The 19,392-nt window shown below is 34.8% G+C and overlaps 1 long non-coding RNA gene across 2 annotated transcripts in view; it reads left to right on the plus strand.

Annotated features, from left to right (window-relative positions):
• The window catches only part of LOC127957968 (uncharacterized), a 121,393-nt gene that overhangs the window by 16,233 nt on the left and 85,768 nt on the right, over positions 1-19,392 (plus strand). The window contains exon 1 of one of the 2 annotated variants that reach the window (XR_008153921.1): positions 10,817-11,501. The exons of the other annotated variant lie outside the window; for it this stretch is intronic. This is a non-coding gene — a long non-coding RNA (uncharacterized LOC127957968). Of the gene's footprint in view, positions 1-10,816; positions 11,502-19,392 lie in introns of those variants that run through there. 2 annotated transcript variants of the gene reach the window in all.

Consider the following 19,392-nt stretch of genomic DNA (forward strand, 5'->3'; position numbering starts at 1 on the left):
CACAGTGACAGAGGGACAGAGTGACATCAGATGTATGATAGTTTTTTAATTTTCTATCATCCATATAGTGTTGTATAGTCATGAAACCATGCATATTTCCTCAGAATGACTTGTCTTCTATGTGTACATTTTTTTGAAGCGTTTAGAAGCTGCACTTAAAAAAATAAAAGACATTTACTGGTTACTTTTTTACTGTTATTTCAAAAAATCACCATGACAAAACCATTCAAGCCATTCAAAATTCATCCCCACCTGTACTGTTAGATACATTCTTTAAACAGTGGTAAAAGAGGATGTGGTGCTGAACCTTCAAGAGTCACTCAAAACGTATCTGTCCATAAAGCCTATAAAGAATTATTCTTAATATACAGTTCACAATACTTCAGCTTGTTATTCTAATTAAGTGAGGGTCATTTTATCAGTAAAATACATAAAATTCATATTATTTTTCTTTGAAAGATTTCTATAAATGATTTAAATCATACTAGTTTCTACAATAATTATTTAAAAGTAATCCTATAGCTCCAGCTGGTGGCCATTATTGGTACTAAGAATTGCAAGCTTGATTTATATGTTATGATAGTTTTAATTTTATGCTGGCTCTTGAAAATGATAAAGCTATGAAACTTACTGTGCTTCCTTCAAATGATGACTTCTACGTATATAAAAAATTATGAAGAGTTGGAATTAAAAATTTTAAAGATATAGTAAAATAACTATTGTATTTTTTATGTTACTTTAATAAATCGCTATGGCCACACCATTTAAGGTATCCTAAACCCATTCGCAATTTAATATCTTCAGTATATTGGCTTCATGTTAAAAAAGTTTGGTGTGAACTACTTGTGTCTTCTTGGAGGAGAATGGATTCATTTACAGGCTGAGTTTATCATAAATCCACAATAACATTTCTGAGTTCTGTATCAATCTGTTGTTGTTTGTTTATTTTCATTTTTTGTATTTTTCATAGGAAGATAACTGACCCTTTACTCTCCTTTTTAATAAATGTGCTTATAAACCAAGAACAAGCTATTTATAGCTGTATTTATAAACTACTACTGACTATTAATATTGGGACAAGGCTTTATGAAGCATGAACTGACTATTTGCAAATGAGTGAAGTTATTATAAAGTGTTATCAATGCATTTGCTAATGTTAACAAATTAAATATTATTTTACAGTGTTATCAAATCCCTTAAATGATTTGTAAGTGTTTTGTAATGATTTTATTTGCCTACAAGCATTTGTGAAAGTTCTGCTTGCATTACAGCTTAGTCTTGATCTGTGAGCTGAACAGATTTACTGTTACATCCATTAGATTATGTAAATTCAAATAAATATCATGTCACAGGATGTCAGAGGTCAGTATCAAATTAGTTTGAAATTATTATTTGCAGCACAAATAAGGTTTTTTAGGATTTTTAAAAATCCCTAAAACTGTCAGAAAAGGATAAGGCCCAAGATTTCTTTGTGAGTGGCTAAATTTGTTTGTTTTTATAACTATAATGCATAAACTATGAAACTATACAAAATGTATAAAAAAGTACAAGTTATTCTTTTCCAATGTTTTTTATTTAATTTATTTTTATTTTTTTATTTTTTTGGATTTACATTTTACAAAATTAGCCTACGGCAATCATTCTAAACAGCTTGAATAAAACCAGTTAATCTTTATTATAGACCACTGTAACTGTGTATAATCTAACAAACGAGTTTATTATGAAAATAAAGTGTGTACACCAGATAAATTGGACGATAAAGAAATTGCTAACAATAGTATAATAGAGCATGTTTTAGGTTTTTAGGCGTTTAGATGCAGAAATGGACAAATCAAATGTAAAATCAAATGTAATTGATTTAATTAAATATAGATTAAGTCTTGTTAGAGCAAAATAATAAATAAATACGTACACACATTAAAAAAGCAGCCAAGATTAATGAGTTTAATTTTTTATATAGATTAAAATTGAAGACAGAAGCAGCTGGTATATGCGGTCACTTAATATTAAAATCCAGTAGATCCACTTCAGATTTATTTCTCAACAGTTTATGTTCACGTGGCTGTTTTCGTTTATATTAGCCAAGCTATTATGTATTTTGAAATAATCTTGTCCGTGATGTGTTCGTTCTTAGGACGAAAGGCAGAATCCTGCAGCTCGAGAGAGAAATGTTATTCTGCCAGTCGCGCTTTCAAATAGTCTTGCGCACTTAAACGGGTCACAAACACCTGCATTTAGCTCGTGTTGTGTTATAATGGATGTATTGTGTGCATTTATGGAAATAATTTATTTTGAAAAGCTCTTAAACAAGAATAAATTCGTTTGTTTTGAACTTGTGACACTGTGCGCGCTGATCGGAGGCGGTGATTTCAGACAGGCAGCCGCGAATATTTCATTTTCACACAAACAGTTCAAAAACATCTTAATTTAGCTCTTGGTGTGCTCTAATTGGTGAATTGTGTGATATCGCTGCAATACTTTATTTTTAATAGCTATAAAACAAGAATAAACTCGTTTTTTTCTGAGCTCATCATTCCACACGCTCCTGCTCAGAGCGGTGATTCATCTCTCGTGTTTCTCACGTATCACTGACCACACATCAATTATTAATGAGTCCTGACCTTATAATAATCATATATGTTGGTTTAGCTTGTCAGTGTGAATTAAATCCAAGTATTTATTTGTATTTTAACCGATTTAAAATCGAAACCAAAAGACAGTCTCCTCCCTTTTTTATTCCGGTAACTGCACCTGTAGGGGCGCTATTTCTCTCAGACAATGGAAGTCTAAGCACACACACTCAAACAGAGGGACAGAGTGATATGAGATGTCTGACAGTTTTTTAATTTTCTGTTATCCATACAGTGTTGTAAAGTCATGAAACTATGCATATTTACTCAGAATAACTTTTTTTCTGTATGAAAAAAGGTTTTGAAGTGTTTGGAATTTAAAAATGCAGGAAAATTAATAATTCCATCTTTATTGTCATTTTAAAAAATCCCCACGACAAAACCATCCAAGCTATCCAAAACCCATTCACAATTTAAGTTCCTCAATGTTTTTTCAACATGTACACCAAGTTTGGTGTGTATAGTGTTACTCTCCTCTGAGCAGTATGCATTAATTCACAGCTAAATGTAAAAAACAATCCACATTCAAATCAAAATAGCCGACTTCCTGTTGGTCGTAGCTGATGACTGTGAATTAGAAAGTTGTCCGTCTTGATAAGAACAATTTTTGTACTGAGTTTGGTGTCTGTAGCTAAAACTAACCCCCCCACTTTTGACAAAAGGTGGCGCTATAGAGTGCCTCTTCCACGCCCTCTTATGAACTTTTGCCAGTGTCTAGCTGTCACTAATACTGATATGTGTTCTGAGTTTGATGAAATTCTAAGCATGTTATATGCCTCAAAATCACCTGAGAAGTATTCCAGTTTGACATGTTGCCACGGCAACAATATTTTTAGATATCAATATCCCCCCAGCAGATTTATATCGGCTGTGTTTTAACATTATTCTGATGAAGTTTGAAGCAAATCGAGTAAAAATAAGATGCTGAATTCAAAGCATTTTGAAAATGACACACTTCCTGCTGCCACTTGGTGGCGCTATAACTTTGACTCCTAATAGTCACATATATGCGATCGACATCATACAATGAATAATCTGATGAAGTTTGATTAAAATTAGGAAATGTATGTGGATGGTATTAGATACTTCCTGTTTCTCATTTCTCGCCATAATTTCAAAGCCTCGCCACGAGCAAACCGTTTGAGATATCAAAAATCCCCTGGCAATTTTTCATCCCCAATGTCTTGAGATCATGTTGACCGAGTTTGGCGGCAATCGAGTAAAAAACCTATGACAAGTATTTCAAATTCCAGAGCATGCGCTTTTTACATAACTCTAAATAGCTGACTTCCTGTTGGGCGGAGCCTATGATATGCAATACGAAAGTTGTTCGGCACGATGAGATCTATATGTGTACTGAGTTTCATATTAATACGTGCAAGTATGTGTGAGCTATACATCAACATTTATAACTGTGATCCAGGGGGCGCCGTAGAGCCCCTGTGCCACGCCCAGGTCTCAGCCTCTGCAGGCTCCTTCAGGCCACAGATTCCAAAGTGTGCGCAAATTTTCAAGAGTTTTTGAGTATGTTAAGGACCCCAAAAGCCCCCACAACTTTGACGACAAATATGAATAATAAACCCCAAATAGCCAACTTCCTGTTGGGCGGAGCCTATGATATGCAATACGAAAGTTGTTTGTATTGATGAGTTCTATATGTGTACCGAGTTTCGTATGTCTATGTGCAAGTATGTATGATATATGGCCCTCCATATTCCAGGGGGCGCTGTAGAGCCCCTGTGCCACGCCCGTGTATCAGTCTCTGCCCGGCCCTAATGGCCGCAGGTTCCAATGTGTGTGCCAATTTTCAAGACTTTTTAAGCATGTTAAGGGCCCCAAAAGCCCCCGAAACCTTGAAGAAAAATAATAATAATAAATAATAATAATAATAATAATAATAACAAATAATCCTAAGGAAAACAATAGGGCTCTCGCCCTCCAGGCTTGAGCCCTAATAATAATAATAATAACAAATAATCCTAAGGAAAACAATAGGGCTCTCGCCCTCCAGGCTTGAGCCCTAAAAATATAGCTGCAAGCAGCGATGGCGGGCTCAAGCCACCAATGCCATCACCACCCCGGTGGCATCAGGTAAACTGTGCCCAGCGGGCACATGCATTCACAATATCCCTCTGGCAGTGAGGTTTTAAAGGATAGAGGGGAGCGTAGAGGGGAGCGTGCATTTGCAGTGGCTGGGCCACGACTCTGGAATACCCTGCCTTTAGAGATCAGACTGGCCCCTTCCTTGTCTATTTTTAAATCTTTGCTAAAAACTTTTTTATTTTCCTTAGTGTACTGACTACTGTGTTATGCTACATTTTGAAATGGGTGGTTTTACATTTTTTGTCTGGTCTATTTTTATGTATGTGTAATATTCTTGCTCTTATGTTAAAGCACTTTGGTCAGCCAGGAGGCTGTTGTAAATGCGCTATACAAATAAATTGAACTTGAACTTGAACTTGAACTTGATATGGCAGTTAAAGGGTTAATCCGAATCATCTAGACTTTAAAATCACATTCACAGAACAATATATATATATATATAACTTTAGTAACACTTTACAATAAGATTTCATTTATAAACATTATGTTAACATGAACAATATTTATATAGCATTCATTCATGTCAGTTAATATTCCAAACTTAAACATTAAAACATTGTTTTATTGTGATTTTTTTCCAAGCACATTTTACCAATTCCAAACCATATCAATCTTAATAACTACCATTATTTTTTATTTAATCATTTATGAGTGCTATACAATAGTCCAGGAAAGCTGGAAGAGAAAAACTCCTTATATTCATGTGTGCAGAATCATTAGGCATGTTTTCTTTTACAGATGAAATGCGCTATAAAAAAGAGTTTTAACTCAAACTGTTTTAACTCAAAGTCGAAAATTATGAAATACCCATGAGAACTATCAAACACAAATGCAATACAGAAATTGATAAGTTAAGACTTGACCATTGTACAAAAATGCTGACTGGGTCATGAGGTCAGAAAAGAAGAAGAAGAAAAAAAACAGGTCAAGAAGAACTGACAAAAAGAATTGCAAAATAATTAGGAATTAATGTGAAGATTAATTTTTAGTCAATTCTGCAAGACAGACTTTCAGGAAAGGAGGTGGAATAAAAATGAGCTCCTAAATCTTAATCCCGGATTCTGGAAGATATATTCCTCAAACCATCGGACAAGAGGAGGTGGTGCTGGTCCTTCACGAGTCACTCTAATCTGTTCATAAAGCCTATATATAAAGTCTTAATATATAGTATTTCACAATACTTCATGGTATTCTAATTAAATCATTTTTTGGAATTTTTGATTTCTCAGAACCTGACACCGAGTAATTCTGAGACTCCAGGAAAGTGGCAGTTCTGTAAAATGTTGGCACTGGAGACTAAATGCTCCCTGATAGTTTCACACCTAATTCACTTAACACACACACGCACACACACACACACACACACACACATACACACACACACACACATTACCCACTGTGACAGAGGGACAGAGTGACATCAGATGTATGATAGTTTTTTAATTTTCTATCATCCATATAGTGTTGTATAGTCATGAAACTATGCATATTTCCTCAGAATGACTTGTCTTCTATGTGTACATTTTTTTGAAGTGTTTAGAAGCTGCACTTAAAAAAATAAAAGACATTTACTGGTTACTTTTTTACTGTTGTTTCAAAAAATCACCACGACAAAACCATTCAAGCCATTCAAAATTCATCCGCACCTGTACTGTAAGATACATTCTTTAAACAGTGGTAAAAGAGGATGTGGTGCTGATCCTTCAAGAGTCACTCAAAACTTATCTGTCCATAAAGCCTATAAAGAATTATTCTTAATATACAGTTCACAATACTTCAGCTTGTTATTCTAATAAAGTGAGGGTCATTTTATCAGTAAAATACATACAATTCATATTATTTTTCTTTGAAAGATTTCTATAAATGATTTAAAACATACTTGTTTCTACAATAATTATTTAAAAGTGATCCTATAGCTCCATCTGGTGGCCATTATTGGTACTAAGAATTGCAAGCTTGATTTATATGTTATGATAGTTTTAATTTTATGCTGGCTCTTGAAAATGATAAAGCTATGAAACTTACTGTGCTTCCTTCAAATGATGACTTCTACGTATATAAAAAATTATGAAGAGTTGGAATTAAAATTTTTAAAGATATAGTAAAATAACTATTGTATTTTTTTTTATGTTACTTTAATAAATCTCTATGGCCACACCATTTAAGGTATCCTAAACCCATTTGCAATTTAACATCTTCAGTATATGGCTTCATTTTAAAAAAAGTTTGGTGTGAACTACTTGTGTCTTCTTGGAAGAGAATGAATTCATTTACAGGCTGAGTTTATCATAAATCCACAATAACATTTCTGATTTCTGTATCAATCAGTGTTGTTGTTTGTTTATTTTTATTTTTTTTATTTTTCATAGGAAGATAACTGACCCTTTACTCTCCTTTTTAATAAATGAGCTATTTATAGCTGTATTTATAATCTGCTTACTACTGACTATTAATATTGGGACAAGGCTTTATAAAGCATGAACTGACTATTTACTAATGAGTGCAGTTATTATAAAGTGTTATCAATGCATTTGCTAATGTTAACAAATTAGACATTATTTTACAGTGTTATCAAATCCCTTAAATGATTTGTAAGTGTTTTGTAATGATTTTATTGACCTAAAAGCATTTGTGAAAGTTCTGCTTGCATTACAGCTTAGTCTTGATCTGTGAGCTGAACAGATTTACTGTTACATCCATGAGATTATGTAAATTCAAATAAATATCATGTCACAGGATGTCAGAGGTCAGTTTTAAATTAGTTTGAAATTATTATTTGCAGCACAAATAAGGTTTTTTAGGATTTTTAAAAATTCCTAAAACTGTCAGAAAAGGATAAGGCCTAAGATTTCTATGTGAGTGGCTAAATTTGTTAGTTTTTATAACTATAATGCATAAACTATGAAACTATACAAAATGTATAAAAAAAGTACAAGTTATTCTTTTCCAGTGTTTTTTATTTATTTATTTTTTATTTTATTTATTTTTTTATTTTGTTTTTTGGATTTACATTTTAAAAAATTAGCCTACGGCAATCATTCTAAACAGCTTGAATAAAACCTGTCAATATTTATTATAGACCACTATAACTGTGTATAATCTAACAAACGAGTTTATTATGAAAATAAAAGTGTGTACACCAGATAAATTGGACGATAAAGAAATTGCTAACAATAGTATAATAGAGCATGTTTTAGGTTTTTAGGCGTTTAGATGCAGAAATGGACAAATCAAATGTAAAATAAAATGTAATTGATTTAATTAAATATAGATTAATTCTTGTTAGAGCAAAATAATAAATAAATACGTACACACATTAAAAAAGCCGCCAAGATGAATGAGTTTAATTTTTTATATAGATTAAAATTGAAGACAGAAGCAGCTGGTATATGCGGTCACTTAATATTAAAATCCAGTATATCCACTTCAGATTTATTTCTCAACAGTTTATGTTCACGTGGCTGTTTTCGTTTATATTAGCCAAGCTATTATGTATTTTGAAATAATCTTGTCCGTGATGTGTTCGTTCTTACGACGAAAGGCAGAATCCTGCAGCTCGAGAGAGATATATGTTATTCTGCCAGTCGCGCTTTCAAATAGTCTTGCACACTTAAACGGGTCACAAACACCTGCATTTAGCTCGTGTTGTGTTATAATGGGTGTATTGTGTGCATTTATGACAATATTTTATTTGAAAAAGCTCTTAAACAAGAATAAATTCATTTGTTTTGAACTTGTGACACTGTGCGCGCTGATCGGAGGCAGTGATTTCAGATAGGCAGCCGCGAATATTTCATTTTCACACAAACAGTTCAAAAACATCTGAATTTAGCTCCTGGTGTGTTCTAATTGGTGAATTGTGTAATATCGCTTTAATATTTTAATTTTAAAAGCTATAAAACAAGAATAAACTCGTTTTTTCTGAGCTCATCATTCCACACGCTCCTGCTCAGAGCGTGATTCATCTCTCGTGTTTCTCACGTATCACTGACCACACATCAATTATTAATGAGCCCTGACCCGGTAATAATCATATATGTTGGTTTAGCTTGTCAGTGTGAATTAAATCTAAGTATTTATTAGTATTTTAACCGATTTAAAAATGAAACTAAAAGAGAGTCTCCTCCCTTTCAGTCGAATTTCCCTTTCAGGAATTGCACCTGTAGGGGCGCATTTTCTCTCAGACAATGTAAGTCTCAGCACATAATACTCAAACAGATGGACAGAGTGAGATGAGATGTCTGACAGTTTTTTAATTTTCTGTTATCCATACAGTGTTGTAAAGTCGTGAAACTATCCATATTTACTCAGAATGACTTTTTTTCTGTATGAAAAAAGGTTTTGAAGTGTTTGGAATTTAAAAATGCAGGACAATTAATAATTCCATTTTTACTGTCATTTAAAAAAATCACCACGACAAAACCGTTCAAGCTATCCAAAATCCTTTGGCAATTTAAGTTGTTTAAAATGTTTTGGCATCATGTAGACAAAGTTTGGTGTGTATAGTGTTACTCTCCTCTGAGCAGTATGCATTAATTCACAGCTAAATGTAAAAAAAAATCCACATTCAAATCAAAATAGCTGACTTCCTGTTGATCGTAGCTGATGACTGTGAATTAGAAAGTTGTCCGTCTTGATAAGAACAATTTTTGTACCGAGTTTGGTGTTTGTAGCTAAAACTAACCCCCCCACTTTTGACAAAAGGTGGCGCTATAGAGTGCCTCTTCCACGCCCTCTTATGAACTTTTGCCAGTGTCTAGTTATCATAAATACTGATATGTGTTCTGAATTTCATGAAATTCTAAGTATGTTATATGCCTTAAAATCACCTGAGAAGTATTCAAGTTTGACATGTTGCCACGGCAACAATATTTTTAGATATCAATATCCCCCTAGCAGATTAATATAGGCTGTGTTTTAACATTATTCTGATGAAGTTTGAAGCAAATCGAGTAAAAATAAGATGCTGAATACAAAGCATTTTGAAAATGACACACTTCCTGCTGCCAGTTGGTGGCGCTATAACTTTGACTCCTAATAGTCACATATATGCGATCGACATCATACAAAGAATAATCTGATGAAGTTTGATTAAAATCAGGAAATGTATGTGGATGGTATTAGACACTTCCTGTTTCTCATTTCTCGCCATAATTTCAACGCCTCGCCACGAGCAAACCGTTTGAGATATCAAAAATCCCCTGGCAATTTTTCATCCCCAGTGTCTTGAGATCATGTTGACCGAGTTTGGCGGCAATCGAGTAAAAAACCTATGACAAGTATTTCAAATTCCAGAGCATGCGCTTTTTACATAACTCTAAATAGCTGACTTCCTGTTGGGCGGAGCCTATGACATGCAATACGCAAGTTGTTCGGCACGATGAGATCTATATGTGTACTGAGTTTCATATTAATACGTGCAAGTATGTGTGAGCTATACATCAACATTTATGACTGTGTTCCAGGGGGCGCTGTAGAGCCCCTGTGCCACGCCCGTGTCCCAGCCTCTGCAGGCTCTTAAAGGCCACATATTCCAAATTGTGCGCAAACTTTCAAGAGTTTTTGAGTATGTTAAGGACCCCAAAAGCCCCCACAACTTTGACGACAAATATGAATAATAAACCCCAAATAGCCAACTTCCTGTTGGGCAGAGCCTATGATATGCAATACGAAAGTTGTTTGTATTGATGAGTTCTATATGTGTACCGAGTTTCGTACGTCTACGTGCAAGTATGTATGATATATGGCCCTCCATATTCCAGGGGGCGCTGTAGAGCCCCTGTGCCACGCCCGTGTATCAGTCTCTGCCCGGCCCTAATGGCCGCAGGTTCCAATGTGTGTGCCAATTTTCAAGACTTTTTAAGCATGTTAAGGGCCCCAAAAGCCCCCGAAACCTTGAAGAAAAATAATAATAATAAATAATAATAATAATAATAACAAATAATCCTAAGGAAAACAATAGGGCTCTCGCCCTCCAGGCTTGAGCCCTAAATATAGCTGCAAGCAGCGATGGCGGGCTCAAGCCACCAATGCCATCACCACCCCGGTGGCATCAAGTAAACTGTGCCCAGCGGGCACATGCATTCACAATATCCCTCTGGCAGTGAGGTTTTAAAGGATAGAGGGGAGCGTAGAGGGGAGCGTGCATTTGCAGTGGCTGGGCCACGACTCTGGAATACCCTGCCTTTAGAGATCAGACTGGCCCCTTCCTTGTCTATTTTTAAATCTTTGCTAAAAACTTTTTTATTTTCCTTAGTGTACTGACTACTGTGTTATGCTACATTTTGAAATGGGTGGTTTTAAATTTTTTGTCTGGTCTATTTTTATGTATGTGTAATATTCTTGCTCTTATGTTAAAGCACTTTGGTCAGCCAGGAGGCTGTTGTAAATGCGCTATACAAATAAATTGAACTTGAACTTGAACTTGAACTTGATATGGCAGTTAAAGGGTTAATCCGAATCATCTAGACTTTAAAATCACATTCACAGAACAATATATATATATATATATATATATAACTTTAGTAACACTTTACAATAAGATTTCATTTATAAACATTATGTTAACATGAACAATATTTATATAGCATTCATTCATGTCAGTTAATATTCCAAACTTAAACATTAAAACATTGTTTTATTGTGATTTTTTTCCAAGCACATTTTACCAATTCCAAACCATATCAATCTTAATAACTACCATTATTTTTTATTTAATCATTTATGAGTGCTATACAATAGTCCAGGAAAGCTGGAAGAGAAAAACAGGTCAAGAAGAACTGACAAAAGAATTGCAAAAGAATTAGGAATTAATGTGAAGATTAATTTTTAGTCAATTCTGCAAGACAGACTTTCAGGAAAGGAGGTGGAATAAAAATGAGCTCCTAAATCTTAATCCCGGATTCTGGAAGATATATTCCTCAAACCATCGGACAAGAGGAGGTGGTGCTGGTCCTTCACGAGTCACTCTAATCTGTTCATAAAGCTTATATATAAAGTCTTAATATATAGTATTTCACAATACTTCATGGTATTCTAATTAAATATTTTTTTGGAATCTTAGATCTCTCAGAACCTGACACATTGTAATTCTGAGACTCCAGGAAAGTGGCAGTTCTGTAAAATGTTGGCGCTGGAGACTAAATGCTCACTGATAGTTTCACACCTAATTCACTTAAAACACACACACAGTGACAGAGGGACAGAGTGACATCAGATGTATGTTTTTTAATTTTCTGTCATCCATATAATGTTGTATAGTCATGAAACTATGCATATTTCCTCAGAATGACTTGTCTTCTATGTGTACATTTTTTTGAAGTGTTTAGAAGCTGCACTTTTTTTACTGGTTCCTTTTTTACTATTATTTCAAAAAATCACGACAAAACCATTCAAGCTATCCAAAATTCATTCACACCTGTTCTGTAAGATTAATTCTTTAAACAGTGGTAAAAGAGGATGTGGTGCTGAACCTTCAAGAGTCACTTAAAACGTATCTGTCCATAAAGCCTATTAAGAATTATTCTTAATATACAGTTCACAATACTTCAGCCTGTTATTCTAATTAAGTGAGGGTCATTTTATCAGTAAAATTCCTAAAATACATATTATTTTATTTGAAAGATTTCTATAAATGATTTAAATCATACTCGTTTCTCCAATAATTATTTAAAAGTAATCCTATAGCTCCCTCTGGTGGCCATTATAGGTACTAAGAATTGCAAGCTTGATTTATAAGTTATGATAGTTTTAATTTTATGCTGGCTCTTGAAAATGATAAAGCTATGAAACTTACTGTGCTTCCTTCAAATGAGGACTTCTACTTATATAAAAAATTATGAAGAGTTAGCATGAAAAATTTTAAAGATATAGTAAAATAACTATTGTATTTTTTATGTTACTTTAATAAATCTCTATGGCAACACCATTTAAGCTATCCTAAACCCATTCACAATTTAACATCTCAGTATATTGGCATCATGTTGAAAAAGGAGTATGGAGTAGTATGAGGAGGAGTATGAATTCATTTACAGGCTGATTTTATCATAAATCCACAATAAAATTTCTGAGTTCTGTATCAATCTGTGTTGTTGTTTGTTTATTTTTATCTTTTATTTTTCATAGGAAGATAACTGACCCTTTACTCTCCTTTTTAATAAATGTGCTTATAAACCAAGGACAAGCTATTTATAGCTGTATTTATAAACTGCTTACTACTGACTATTAATATTGGGACAAGGCTTTATAAAGCATGAACTGACTATTTACTAATGAGTGCAGTTATTACAAAGTGTTATCAATGCATTTGCTAATGTTAACAAATTAGACATTATTTTACAGTGTTATCAAATCCTTAAATGACTCATAAGCATTTGTGAAAGTTCTGCTTGCATTACAGCTTAGTATTGATCTGTGAGCTGAACAGATTTACTGTTACATCCATGAGATTATGTAAATTGAAATAAATATAATGTTACAGGATGTCATAGGTCAGTATCAAATGAGTTTGAAATTATTATTTGCAGCACAAATAAGTTTTTTTTAGGATTTTTAAAAATCCCTAAAACTGTCAGAAAAAGGTTAAGGCCTAAGCTATTTCTATGTGAGTGGCTAAATTTATTTTTGTTTTTATAATTGTAATACACAAACTATGAAATTATACAAAATGTATAAAAAGGTAAATAAATAAATACGCACACATTAAAAAAGCAGCCAAGTCGAATGAGTTTCCTTTTTTATATAGATTAAAATTGAAGACAGAAGCAAGTGGTAAATGTGGTCACTTTAATATTCAAATCCAGTAGATCCAGTTTATGTTCACGTGGCTGTTTTCGTTTATATTCGCCAAGCTATTATGTATTTTGAAATAATCTTGTCCGTTATGTGTTCGTTCGTACGACGAAAGACAGAAACCTGCAGCTAAAGAGATATGTTATTCTGCCAGTCGCGCTTTCAAATAGTCTTGCACACTTAAACAGGTCACAAACACCTGCATTTAGCTCTTGTAGTGTTACAATGGGTTTATTGTGTGCATTTGTGGTAATATTTTATTTAAAAAAGCTCTTAAACAAGAATAAATTCGTTTGTTTTGAGCTCGACACTGTACGCGCTGATCGGAGCGGTGATTTCAGATAGGCAGCCACAAATATTTCATTTTCACACAAACAGTTCAAAAACATCTGAATTTAGCTCTTGGTGTGTTCTAATTGGTTGATTGTGTGATATCGCTGTAATAATTTATTTTTAAAAGCTTTAAAACAGGAATAAATTCGTTTTCTCTGAGCTCTTTACTCCATACGCTCGTGGTCACAGCGGTGATTCATCTCTCCTATTTCTCACGTATCTCTGGCCAGAAATAATTTATCCATGAGCCCTGAACCGGTAATAATCAGATATGTTGGTTTAGCTTGTCAGTGTGAATTAAATCTAAGTATTTATTTGTATTTTTAACCGATTTAAAAGTGAAAGTAAAAGTCCGGGAATTGAACCTGTAGGGGCGCTATTTCTCTCAGACAATGGAAGTCTAAGCACATATACTCAAACAGAGGGACAGAGTGAGATGAGATGTCTGACAGTTTTTAAATTTTCTGTTATCCATACAGTGTTGTAAAGTCGTGAAACTATGCATATTTCCTCAGAATGACTTTTTCATCTGTATGAAAAAATTCTTTGACGTGTTTGGAAGCTGCAATTTAAAAATACAATAATGATTCCCTTTGTAAGGTCATTTCAAAAAATCACCACGGCAAAACCATTCAAGCTATCCAAAATCCATTCACAATTTAAGTTCCTATCAGAAATACTGATGTGTGTTCAGAGTTTTGTGAAATTCTAAGTATGTTATTTGCCTCAAAATCACCTGAGAAGTATTCCAGTTTGACATGTTGCCACGCCAACAATTTTTTAGATATCAATATCCCCCTTGCAGATTTATATCGGCTGTGTTTTAACATTATTCTGATGAAGTTTGAAGCAAATCGAGTAATAATAAGATGCTGAATTCAAATCATTTTGAAAATGACACACTTCCTTCTGCCAGTTGGTGGCGCTATAACTTTGACTCCTAATAGTCACATATATGCGATCGACATCATACAACGAATAATCTGATGAAGTTTGATTAAAATCAGGAAATGTATGTGGACGGTATTAGACACTTCCTGTTTCTCATTTCTCGCCATAATTTCAACGCCTCGCCACGAGCAAACCGTTCGAGATATCAAAAATCCCCTGGCAATTTTTCATCCCCAGTGTCTTGAGATCATGTTGACCGAGTTTGGCGGCAATCGAGCAAAAAACCTATGACAAGTATTTCAAATTCCAGAGCATGCGCTTTTTACATAACTCTAAATAGCTGACTTCCTGATGGGCGGAGCCTATGACATGCAATACGAAAGTTGTTCGGCACGATGAGATCTATAAGTGTACTGAGTTTCATATGAATATGTGCAAGTATGTGTGAGCTATACATCAACATTTCTGACTGTGTTCCAGGGGGCGCCGTAGAGCCCCTGTGCCACGCCCGGGTCCCAGCCTCTGCAGGCTCCTAAAGGCCACAGATTCCAAAGTGTGCGCAAATTTTCAAGAGTTTTTGAGTATGTTAAGGACCCCAAAAGCCCCTACAACTTTGACGAAAAATTTGAATACTAAACCCTAAATAGCCAACTTCCTGTTGGGCGGAGCCTATGATATGCAATACAAAAGTTGTTTGGATTGATGAGATTTATATGTGTACCGAGTTTCATACGTCTACGAGCAAGAATGTATGATATATGGCCCTCCATATTCCAGGGGGCGCTGTAGAGCCCCTGTGCCACGCCCGTGTATCAGTCTCTGCCCGGCCCTAATGGCCGCAGGTTCCAATCTGTGTGCCAATTTTCAAGACTTTTTAAGCATGTTAAGGGCCCCAAAAGCCCCCGAGACGTTGGAAAAAAAAAAAAAAAAAAAAAAAAAAAAAAATTATAATAATAATAATAATAATAAAAAATAATCCTAAGGAAAACAATAGGCCTCTCGCCCTTTGGGCTTGAGCCCTAATAAACATAGCTGCAAGCAGCGATGGCGGGCTCAAGCCATCAGTGCAACGCCACCTCTGTTGCATCAGGTAAATTGTGCCCAGCGGGCACATGCATTGACAATAGTCCTCTGGCAGTCAGGTTTTAAAGGATACGGCAGTTAAAGGGTTAATCCGAATCATCTAGACTTTGAAATCACATTCACAGAACAATCTATATAACTTTAGTTACACATTACAATAATATTTAATTCATAAACATTAACTATGTTAACATGAACAATAATTATTTTAAGATAATTAACAATAATTAGGTTAAGACTTGACCATTGGACAAAAAATGGTGACTGGGTTTCAAAAAAAATTTAGTGAAAAAATGACAAAAAGATTTGCAAAAGAATTAAGAATTAATGTGAATATTAATTTTTAGTAAATTCTGCAAGACAGACTTTTCAGGATAGGAGATGGAATAAAAATAAGCTCCTAAATCTAATGCTAGATTCTGGAAGATATATTCCTCAAAGCGTCGTACAAGAGTCACTCAGAACCCATCTGTTCATAAAGCCTATATATAAAGTCTCAATATATAGTATTTCACAATATTTCATGCTATTCTAATTAAGTCATTTTTGGGATCTTTTAAGTCTCTCAGAACCTGACACTTTGTAATTCTGGAGACTCCAGGAAAGTTGCAGCTCTGAAAAATGGTGGTACTGTAGACTAAATGCTCCCTGATAGTTTCACACCTAATTCTTCACTTTAATTAGGGCTCAAGCCCAAAGGGCGAGAGGCCTATTGTTTTCCTTAGGATTATTTTTTATTATTATTATTATTATTATTATTATTTTTTTTTTTTTTTTTTTTTCCAACGTCTCGGGGGCTTTTGGGGCCCTTAACGTGCTTAAAAAGTCTTGAAAATTGGCACACAGATTGGAACCTGCGGCCATTAGGGCCGGGCAGAGACTGATACACGGGCGTGGCACAGGGGCTCTACAGCGCCCCCTGGAATATGGAGGGCCATATATCATACATTCTTGCTCGTAGACGTATGAAACTCGGTACACATATAAATCTCATCAATCCAAACAACTTTTGTATTGCATATCATAGGCTCCGCCCAACAGGAAGTTGGCTATTTAGGGTTTAGTATTCAAATTTTTCGTCAAAGTTGTGGGGGCTTTTAGGGTCCTTAACATACTCAAAAACTCTTGAAAATTTGCGCACACTTTGGAATTGGTGGCCTTTAGGAGCCTGCAGAGGCTGGGACCCGGGCGTGGCACAGGGGCTCTACGGCGCCCCCTGGAACACAGTCAGAAATGTTGATGTATAGCTCACACATACTTGCACATATTCATATGAAACTCAGTACACATATAGATCTCATCGTGCCGAACAACTTTCGTATTGCATGTCATAGGCTCCACCCAACAGGAAGTCAGCTATTTAGAGTTATGTAAAAAGCGCATGCTCTGGAATTTGAAATACTTGTCATAGGTTTTTTTCTCGATTGCCGCCAAACTCGGTCAACATGATCTCAAGACACTGGGGATGAAAAATTGCCAGGGGATTTTTGATATCTCGAACAGTTTGCTCGTGGCGAGGCGTTGAAATTATGGCGAGAATTGAGAAACAGGAAGTGTCTAATACCATCCACATACATTTCCTGATTTTAATCAAACTTCATCAGATTATTCGTTGTATGATGTCGATCGCATATATGTGACTATTAGGAGTCAAAGTTATAGCGCCACCAACTGGCAGAAGGAAGTGTGTCATTTTCAAAATGATTTGAATTCAGCATCTTATTATTACTCGATTTGCTTCAAACTTCATCAGAATAATGTTAAAACACAGCCGATATAAATCTGCAAGGGGGATATTGATATCTAAAAAATTGTTGGCGTAGCAACATGTCAAACTGGAATACTTCTCAGGTGATTTTGAGGCAAATAACATACTTAGAATTTCACAAAACTCTGAACACACATCAGTATTTCTGATAGGAACTTAAATTGTGAATGGATTTTGGATAGCTTGAATGGTTTTGCCGTGGTGATTTTTTTAAATGACCTTACAAAGGGAATCATTATTGTATTTTTAAATTGCAGCTTCCAAACACGTCAAAGAATTTTTTCATACAGATGAAAAAGTCATTCTGAGGAAATATGCATAGTTTAACGACTTTACAACACTGTATGGATAACAGAAAATTAAAAAACTGTCAGACATCTCATCTCACTCTGTCCCTCTGTTTGAGTATATGTGCTTCAGACTTCCATTGTCTGAGAGAAATTGCGCCCCTACAGGTTCAATTCCCGAACTTTTACTTTCACTTTTAAATCGGTTAAAAATACAAATAAATACTTAGATTTAATTCACACTGACAAGCTAAACCAACATATCTGATTATTACCGGTTCAGGGCTCATGGATAAATTATTTCTGGCCAGAGATACGTGAGAAATAGGAGAGATGAATCACCGCTGTGACCACGAGCGTCTGGAGTAAAGAGCTCAGAAAAAACGAATTTATTCCTGTTTTAAAGCTTTTAAAAATAAATTATTACAGCGATATCACACAATCAACCAATTAAAACACACCAAGAGCTTAATTCAGATGTTTTTGAACTGTTTGTGTGAAAATGAAATATTTGTGGCTGCCTATCTGAAATCACGCCTCCGATCAGCGCGTACAGTGTCGAGCTCAAAACAAACGAATTTATTCTTGTTTAAGAGCTTTTTTAAATAAAATATTACCACAAATGCACACAATAAACCCATTGTAACACTACAAGAGCTAAATGCAGGTGTTTGTGACCCGTTTAAGTGTGCAAGACTATTTGAAAGCGCGACTGGCAGAATAACATATCTCTCGAGCTGCAGGTTTCTGTCTTTCGTCGTACGAACGAACACATAACGGACAAGATTATTTCAAAATACATAATAGCTTGGCGAATATAAACGAAAACAGCCACGTGAACATAAACTGGATCTACTGGATTTTAATATTAAAGTGACCACATTTACCACTTGCTTCTGTCTTCAATTTTAATCTATATAAAAAAGGAAACTCATTCGACTTGGCTGCTTTTTTAATGTGTGCGTATTTATTTATTTACCTTTTTATACATTTTGTATAATTTCATAGTTTGTGTATTACAATTATGAAAACAAAAATAAATTTAGCCACTCACATAGAAATAGCTTAGGCCTTAACCTTTTTCTGTCAGTTTTAGGGATTTTTAAAAATCCTAAAAAAAACTTATTTGTGCTGCAAATAATAATTTCAAACTCATTTGATACTGACCTATGACATCCTGTGACATTATTAGGGCTCAAGCCTGGAGGGCGAGAGCCCTATTGTTTTCCTTAGGATTATTTGTTATTATTATTAGGGCTCAAGCCTGGAGGGCGAGAGCCCTATTGTTTTCCTTAGGATTATTAGGGCTCAAGCCCGAAGGGGCGAAGAGCCCTATTGTTCTTCTAAGGATTATTAGGGCCCGAGCACCGATGGTGTGAGGACCCTCTTGGAATTGCTCCGTTTATTATTATTATTATTAGGGCCCGAGCACCGATGGTGTGAGGACCCTCTTGGAATTGCTCCGTTTATTATTATTATTATTATTATTATTCTTCTTCTCTAAGAT

This window comes from Carassius gibelio, chromosome B5 (genome assembly GCF_023724105.1).
Source record: "Carassius gibelio isolate Cgi1373 ecotype wild population from Czech Republic chromosome B5, carGib1.2-hapl.c, whole genome shotgun sequence".
NCBI lineage: Eukaryota > Metazoa > Chordata > Actinopteri > Cypriniformes > Cyprinidae > Carassius > Carassius gibelio.